The sequence below is a fragment of the Capsicum annuum genome, chromosome 7, assembly GCF_002878395.1.
Source record: "Capsicum annuum cultivar UCD-10X-F1 chromosome 7, UCD10Xv1.1, whole genome shotgun sequence".
Lineage (NCBI taxonomy): Eukaryota > Viridiplantae > Streptophyta > Magnoliopsida > Solanales > Solanaceae > Capsicum > Capsicum annuum.
Genome location: NC_061117.1, coordinates 32,123,662 through 32,130,324, shown reverse-complemented (window position 1 = coordinate 32,130,324; position 6,663 = coordinate 32,123,662). Strand labels below are relative to the sequence as shown.

The 6,663-nt window shown below is 32.6% G+C and overlaps 1 long non-coding RNA gene across 5 annotated transcripts in view; it reads right to left on the bottom strand.

Annotated features, from left to right (window-relative positions):
• Window positions 1-5,965: 5,965 nt before the first annotated feature.
• The window catches only part of LOC124885559, a 6,544-nt gene continuing 5,846 nt past the window's right edge, over window positions 5,966-6,663 (bottom strand). For 2 of the 5 annotated variants that reach the window (XR_007042684.1, XR_007042686.1), the window contains exon 6: window positions 6,037-6,355. This is a non-coding gene — a long non-coding RNA (uncharacterized LOC124885559). Of the gene's footprint in view, window positions 6,356-6,663 lie in introns of all 5 variants that reach the window. The other 3 variants (XR_007042688.1, XR_007042689.1, XR_007042687.1) reach the window with 3 other exon arrangements.

Below are 6,663 nucleotides of genomic sequence, written 5' to 3'. Positions count from 1 at the left end.
AAGGTTAATGTAGTAGGGGTATAGGGTGCAATTTCTAGGGTACATAACTTTGGGTTAGAAGAGGAGGCAAGGTATGTGGATCATCAATTAGCATGTTTTCAAGCCCAAGGGCAAGGGAATCAAGGTCATAACTATGATGATAGAGAAAAATACATTCCACCTGGCAAACGAGATGCGGAATCAAGAATAAAAGAGATGTTGGCTAAGTTGATGAAGGGTCAAGAGAGTAAGGAAACTTGCCTCAAAGAGCTCAAGGCAGATGTTTTGGGATTTGAATCACATGCAACTTCTATTAAGTAGTTGGAGCAGCAGTCTAGGCAAACCTCTGCCACTTTGTCCCAACATCAGACATTCCTCCAACACCGCTTCATTGTCTGGCTATTAACACGAGGACTAATTTCCCACCTGATGAGTACTTTTTTCCTACTGCTAATGATCCAAAGAAGGAAAATATTATTGTAGATGAGCCACCTCAAACTGAATTCGAGAAGCTGACTTGTAAGGATAATGATTTTTAGAGCGATGACGATGATGATTGGGTATCAGGAGAGATCCAAGATATAGTGAAGAAATTTGGCATATATTTTCATGCACCATCAGTAGAAAAGAATGGAGACCTAGGTGCAATCACCATTCTATATTATATTGGGCTTTTTGACATTAATTAGGCTCTATGCAATTTGGGACAGAAATAAATATAATTCCATTGGTGATATACAAGGTGTTGGGGTTAGGCTAACTCAAGCCTACATCTACAAGGTTGTTGATAGCTGATTTATCTGTGAAGGAACCAGTGGGTATTATGTATAATGTAGAGTGAAGGTGGCTTCATTCACTTATCCTATAAATTTTAGACTATAAAGTTGATACCTACTCTCTGATTATCTTAGGTAGACCTTTCTTGTCTATTGTTCAGGTGTTGAATTATATGGACCTAGAGGAGATCACTTTTAAATGGAATAATAAGCAAAATAGTGTTGAATATATGCATGACAGTTCAACAACCTGCTGATATAAGACTGGTAGTAGTGATTGATGCAATGGTTTATGATGTGGTTGTGGGTGTACCTATTGGTGGAGAGATTAGAGGTAGAAGCATTAGCAACAGTAATCATAAACTTTGAGAGTGATGGGGTAAATAATAAGATGAGCTGGTTAAGGCACTACATGGCATAGGTTCTTACAAATATACCCCTAAGAAGTTGGATCTTAACTTTAAGAACAAAACCACACCTCCTGCAAGATCATCAATTGAAGAACCATCGATATTGGAATTAAAGGCCCTCCTACCTCACTTTCACTATGCATTTTTAGGGGCCAACAATACTTTACCAGTAATTATTGTGGTAGAATTAGCAGGAGCATAGGTGAAAGCTTTGATATCAGTGTTACAAAAGTTCAAGAGAGCTATTGGGTGAACCATTAAAGACATTATAAGGATTCCACCAGGTATATCCACACACAAGATATAACTTGAGCCAGACAACATTCCCAGTATTGAACATCATAGACGACTGAACCCTCCCATACAAGAGGTGGTAAAAAAGGAGATAATCAATTAGTTAAATGTTGGGGTAGTTTTGCCCATTGCAGACAACAAGTAGGTAAGCCTAGTTTATTGCGTTCCAAAGAATGGAGGAATCATATTGGTTCTAAATGAGAAGAATAAATTAGTACTAGTGAGCCAAGTAACCGGCTGGAGAGCATGCATGGACTATAGAATGTTGAACAAGTAGACACAAGAAGACCGCTTCCCTATGCCATTCATGGATCAATGTTGGACAGACTAGCAGGCAGGGGTTGGTACTATTTTCTTGACGGGTACTCTGGGTATAATCAAATCATGATAGCTCCCAAAGACCAATAAAAGACTACCTTTACTTTTCTCTATGGGATATTTGAATTCAAGAGGATATCATTTGCACTATGCAATGTGCCTGCTAATTTTTAGAGATGTATGATGTCCATATTCTCCGACATGGTGGAAGACACTATTGAAGTATTCATGGATGACTTTTTAGTGGTTGGGGACTCATTCGATTATTGTTTAGACTATTTGCCCAGTGCACTGTAGAGATGTAAAAAGTGCAACTTGGTACTAAACTGGGAAATATACCACTTCATGGTGAAAGAAGGTATCATGCTAGGGAACAAGATATCCAAACATGTTATTGAGGCGAACAAATCAAAGATTGAGGTAATTGAGAATTCATCGCCGCTAGTGTTAGTTAGAGGCATACGGAGTTTTTAGGGTCATGAGCTTTTATTGGAGGTTCATCAAGGACTTCTCTAAAATTTAAAGCCCTCTATGCAAGATTTTAGTGAAAGAGGTGAAATTTTTATTTAATGATGCTTGTCTCAAGGCTTGCAAATTCCTGAAGAAATGATTGATTTCAGCACCTATCATTATGTCTCCTGATTGGTCAGCACCTTTTGAGGTAATGTGTGATGCGAGCAGAATAGCCTTTGGAGCTATTCTTGGCCAAAAAATAGAAAAGATATTGCATCCCATCTACTATGCCAGCAAAGCTTTAAACCCTGCACAGAAAAATTATACAGTTACAGAGCAAGATCTACTTGTTGTGGGTTTTTCTTTTGAATAATTTTGGTCTTACTTGATTGGGACTAAGGTTACAGTGCACACTACCTGTTCATCCTTGAGTTACTTGATGTCGAAGAAAGATGCCAAACCCAGATTGATTCATTGGATTTTTTTACTGCAAGAGTTTGATTTTGAAGTCAAGGACTGAAAAAGAAAAGAAAATCAAGTTGTAGACCACTTATCCATACTTGAGAAGAAGACCACACAGAAACTAGGGGATAATCTTGAGATAGATGATATTTTTCCTGATGAGCAAGTATTGGTCACATCTCAAGATTTATTTCACTGGTTTGCTGATTTTACCAACTATTTGGTAGGTGATCTATCCTAGAAGCTAAGATTTATCCTTACAGCAATGATGAAGATTTATTCATGATGTAAGAAATTTTTTTGGGATGAGCTATATTTTTTTAGGGTTTGTGCTGATGGTGTGATTTGGAGATGCATTCCAGAGGTCGAGATGGTGAGCATTCTAGAAGCTTATTATTCTTTAATAGTTGGGGGTCACCATAGTGGCACACGAACAACCCATAAAATTCTACAGTATAGGTTTTACTAGCCTTCAATTTACAAGGATGCTCATGATTTTGCAAATGCCTGTGACCAATGTCAACGTTAAGGCAATATTTCATGGCACTAGGAACTCCGCATGACACCTATTCTGGAGTTGGAGTTGTTTGATTTATGGGGGATTAATTTCATGGGCCCATTTGTGAGCTCCTATGGCATTAGATATATTCTGGTAGCTGTTAAGTGTCGAATACTTCAAGTTCAAGCTGATGCCATGAATAGCACAATAAAAACTGAAAAAAGTTTATTGCAGAATAATGTAAATTTTAGGAGCCAGATAAATAATATAGGGAAAAATACATATGTTAGCATACCTCAATACTAAATTACAAAAAATAGCAATACTTTTTCTTAATTACCTTGTGTAGCATTTGTAGCATTATTTTAAGTGGGGAACCACAATTACCATTTCTCAAAAGAAGGTTCCATTATTCCCGCTTAAAACTTTCTCTTTCCTTTAATTGCTTTATACTTTACCATTTTTCATGCTTCTTATCAGATTTTCTCTTTCAAAATTTTTCCTTCTTAACGTCTTTTCCACGATCTGATAAGGATATTGTTTCATAATTTCAGGAAACTAATTAATTCAGTTGTTGTATGTTATCAATTTCTCAATATATTTTTTTTTTAAATTTTGTACTGTAAATAATTTCTCCATTTCATCTTTAAGGTTTTGATTTTTGTAGTTGTTAACGGAGAATCAAGGTCATCAAATTTGTTGAATTTTGTTTTTTTTGTTTTTTAGTTAAATTTGATGTTTTATGAGTTGATATAGTTGAAAAAATTAAATTTTGGATGAGAATTGGAACTGGGTTTTGTTTTGTTGCGATAAATGGAGGATAATCGGCGTTGAATGAATATTGTAGATGATTTTGGGTTGATTTATTGTTGTTGTTGGTTGAATTTTTTCGAAGATAGCTAATATTTTGAAGAAAAAAGTGGTTGAAAAAAAGTTTCTTCTCCAAAAGACAAAATAAAAAAAACATGAGAAGAAAAGAAAAGCAAAAGAAATTGAAAAGTCAAGCAATGTTGATGACGATGTAGAGAACTCTTTGTGCTAATGAATCTGAAGAAGATATGGAGGAAGAGGTATTTTTTTGTTTTATATGTATTTTTATTTACTGTTATATATGTAGGGATTTCTGTAAAGCATTATCAATTGGGGTAATATGTATTTTTTCAGTGAGTTAATATGTATTTTATGTTTCTCCTGATATGTATTTAGGAATTGCAATGAGGTGATTTGTTCTGTTAAAAATACATATGCATGTTATATGTAATTTTTGATGTGTTGGTTGTATTTTGTTGATTTGTACAGTTTAAGGTGTAGTTTTAATGTGTTTTGTTGTTTTTTTACAGGTTTACGTGATTTTTTTTTGGTTAAATTTGAGAAACATCATTGGGTTCTCGCAGTTTTATCATTCTTCGAGAGGTGCATATTCTTATATAATTCATATGAATCCTCTGGTCACTATGCAGTTGTTCTGGCTGAGATAGAGGAATTAGCTGAGATTATCCCATTGTGTCCCAAGCTTGTAATTTCTACGAAAAGAAAGGTATTGATCTTCATAACCATCCAATATACAAAGATAAAAACTTATCAGATCTTTTTGATGTGTTATTTGCAGATGAATTGATTCAACAATCAAGTGAAAGCATGTAAGTACTTTAATATACATTTACCAATATCGTTTGTAGAAATTAAATTTTATTATTCAATTTTTTTTGTAGGAATTGTAGTCTGTATATGGTAACATACGCAGAGTGTCTTTCTTATGGTAAAAGAGTTTCTTTGATTGAGTTCAACCCCAACACACTTCGTACATGTTATGCTGCACTATTGTAGGACTATGTATGGCAAGATAAAATAAAAAGCAAATGCTCATAGCGATGTCGAAGCACCCTTGAGGCCTGACAGGCAAAACTGAATAACTAGTGTCACTGAAGTTTTAGAAATATGATGATTGTTGAATTTATTACATTGGATAGTCGACAAACTGCTGTATGAATGTTGTTTTTTTTGTACAAACTTATTTCATGTTTTGAAGTGTTTAAATGTTACTTGTTTTGAAGTGAATGAAAGTAATTCATTTCTGTTGTATAAGTTGAATATGTTTTCAACAATTTTGTACTATGTGTTTTACTCCAGTGTTCAATAATATTGGTTGTAGTGCGATTGACCTCTGAAATACATATGCAGTTTTGAAATTTTCAATAAAAATACATATGCACTTACCTTCATATATATTCTAATTTGTATTCATTTACTTTCAAAATACATATGAGATGAATTCAACTTTAAGTTTGTGAATTGAATGAAAGAAATTCATTTAAGTATTTTATGCAGTTTTATTTTTTTTGCTATGAGATTTAGAGATCAAAAATACATATACAGTGTTCAGATTTTACATTAAATAAATATATATGCAAAATACATCATATATATTTAACTTCAATATATATATATATATATGAAGCATATGTATACATATATTTATACATATATGTATTTTAATGTTTATTCATTCAATTCCAAATTAAATATGAATTGTTTAGATTTTAGAATAAAAATACATATGCAATATACATCATATGTATTTATCCTTTGTTCAATAATTTCAAAATAAATATGAGGTGATTCAAACTAACAAATTTAGAAAAATGCATGAAATTAATTTATTTTAAAATTTTATTAAAATCATATGAATCTGCATTAAAAATACATATGTAATATACATCATATTTATCTTAATTTTTCTTCATTCTAAAGCTAACATTCATATGAGGTTCACCAAAGTTACTAAATTTATACTAAAAATACATATATACAGTGTTCAGATTTTGCATTATATACAAATGCAACATTCATATTAAACAGTGCTTAGATCGCAAATGCTAAATAAATGTTTAGAACCATAAAAATGAGTTCATTATTATAAAAAGTGCAGAAAAAAGTATCAAAAAATAATACAGAAGAAAAAATGTATCATTTACGATATTTCCTATAAGAATGTCTATTGTGACCCTTAGCCCCACATCCAGTGCATGAGTTAATGTTCTTCTTTCCAAACATATCTCGACCGATTTTCCACGATCCTTCTTTGCAGGAGGTCTTCCAGGAGGGCGTTTGTACTTTGGTGGCAGTACAATTGTTGGAGATGTCTCATTCATCTTGGAGCATACCTAATTTGTATTTTGATATGGATCAATAGAATTTCATCACATTCAACAACTGAATTCGATCATTCATTGATCTAGGATTTCAGAAAATAATTGAATAAAATTCAAATCGAAATTTGTTTAAATTATGTTCATAATTGAAATTCTACAAAGCTTCACAATTTGTTCAAAAAATACATTAAAATAAAATTTGTTTAAAGTAAAATACAAACACAATAAAAGTTTCCAACCAAATACAGAAACTACTGAATCGAACAGAAGTAAAACACGTATAACATATATTTTCACATATACAGTTATATTCTGAAATT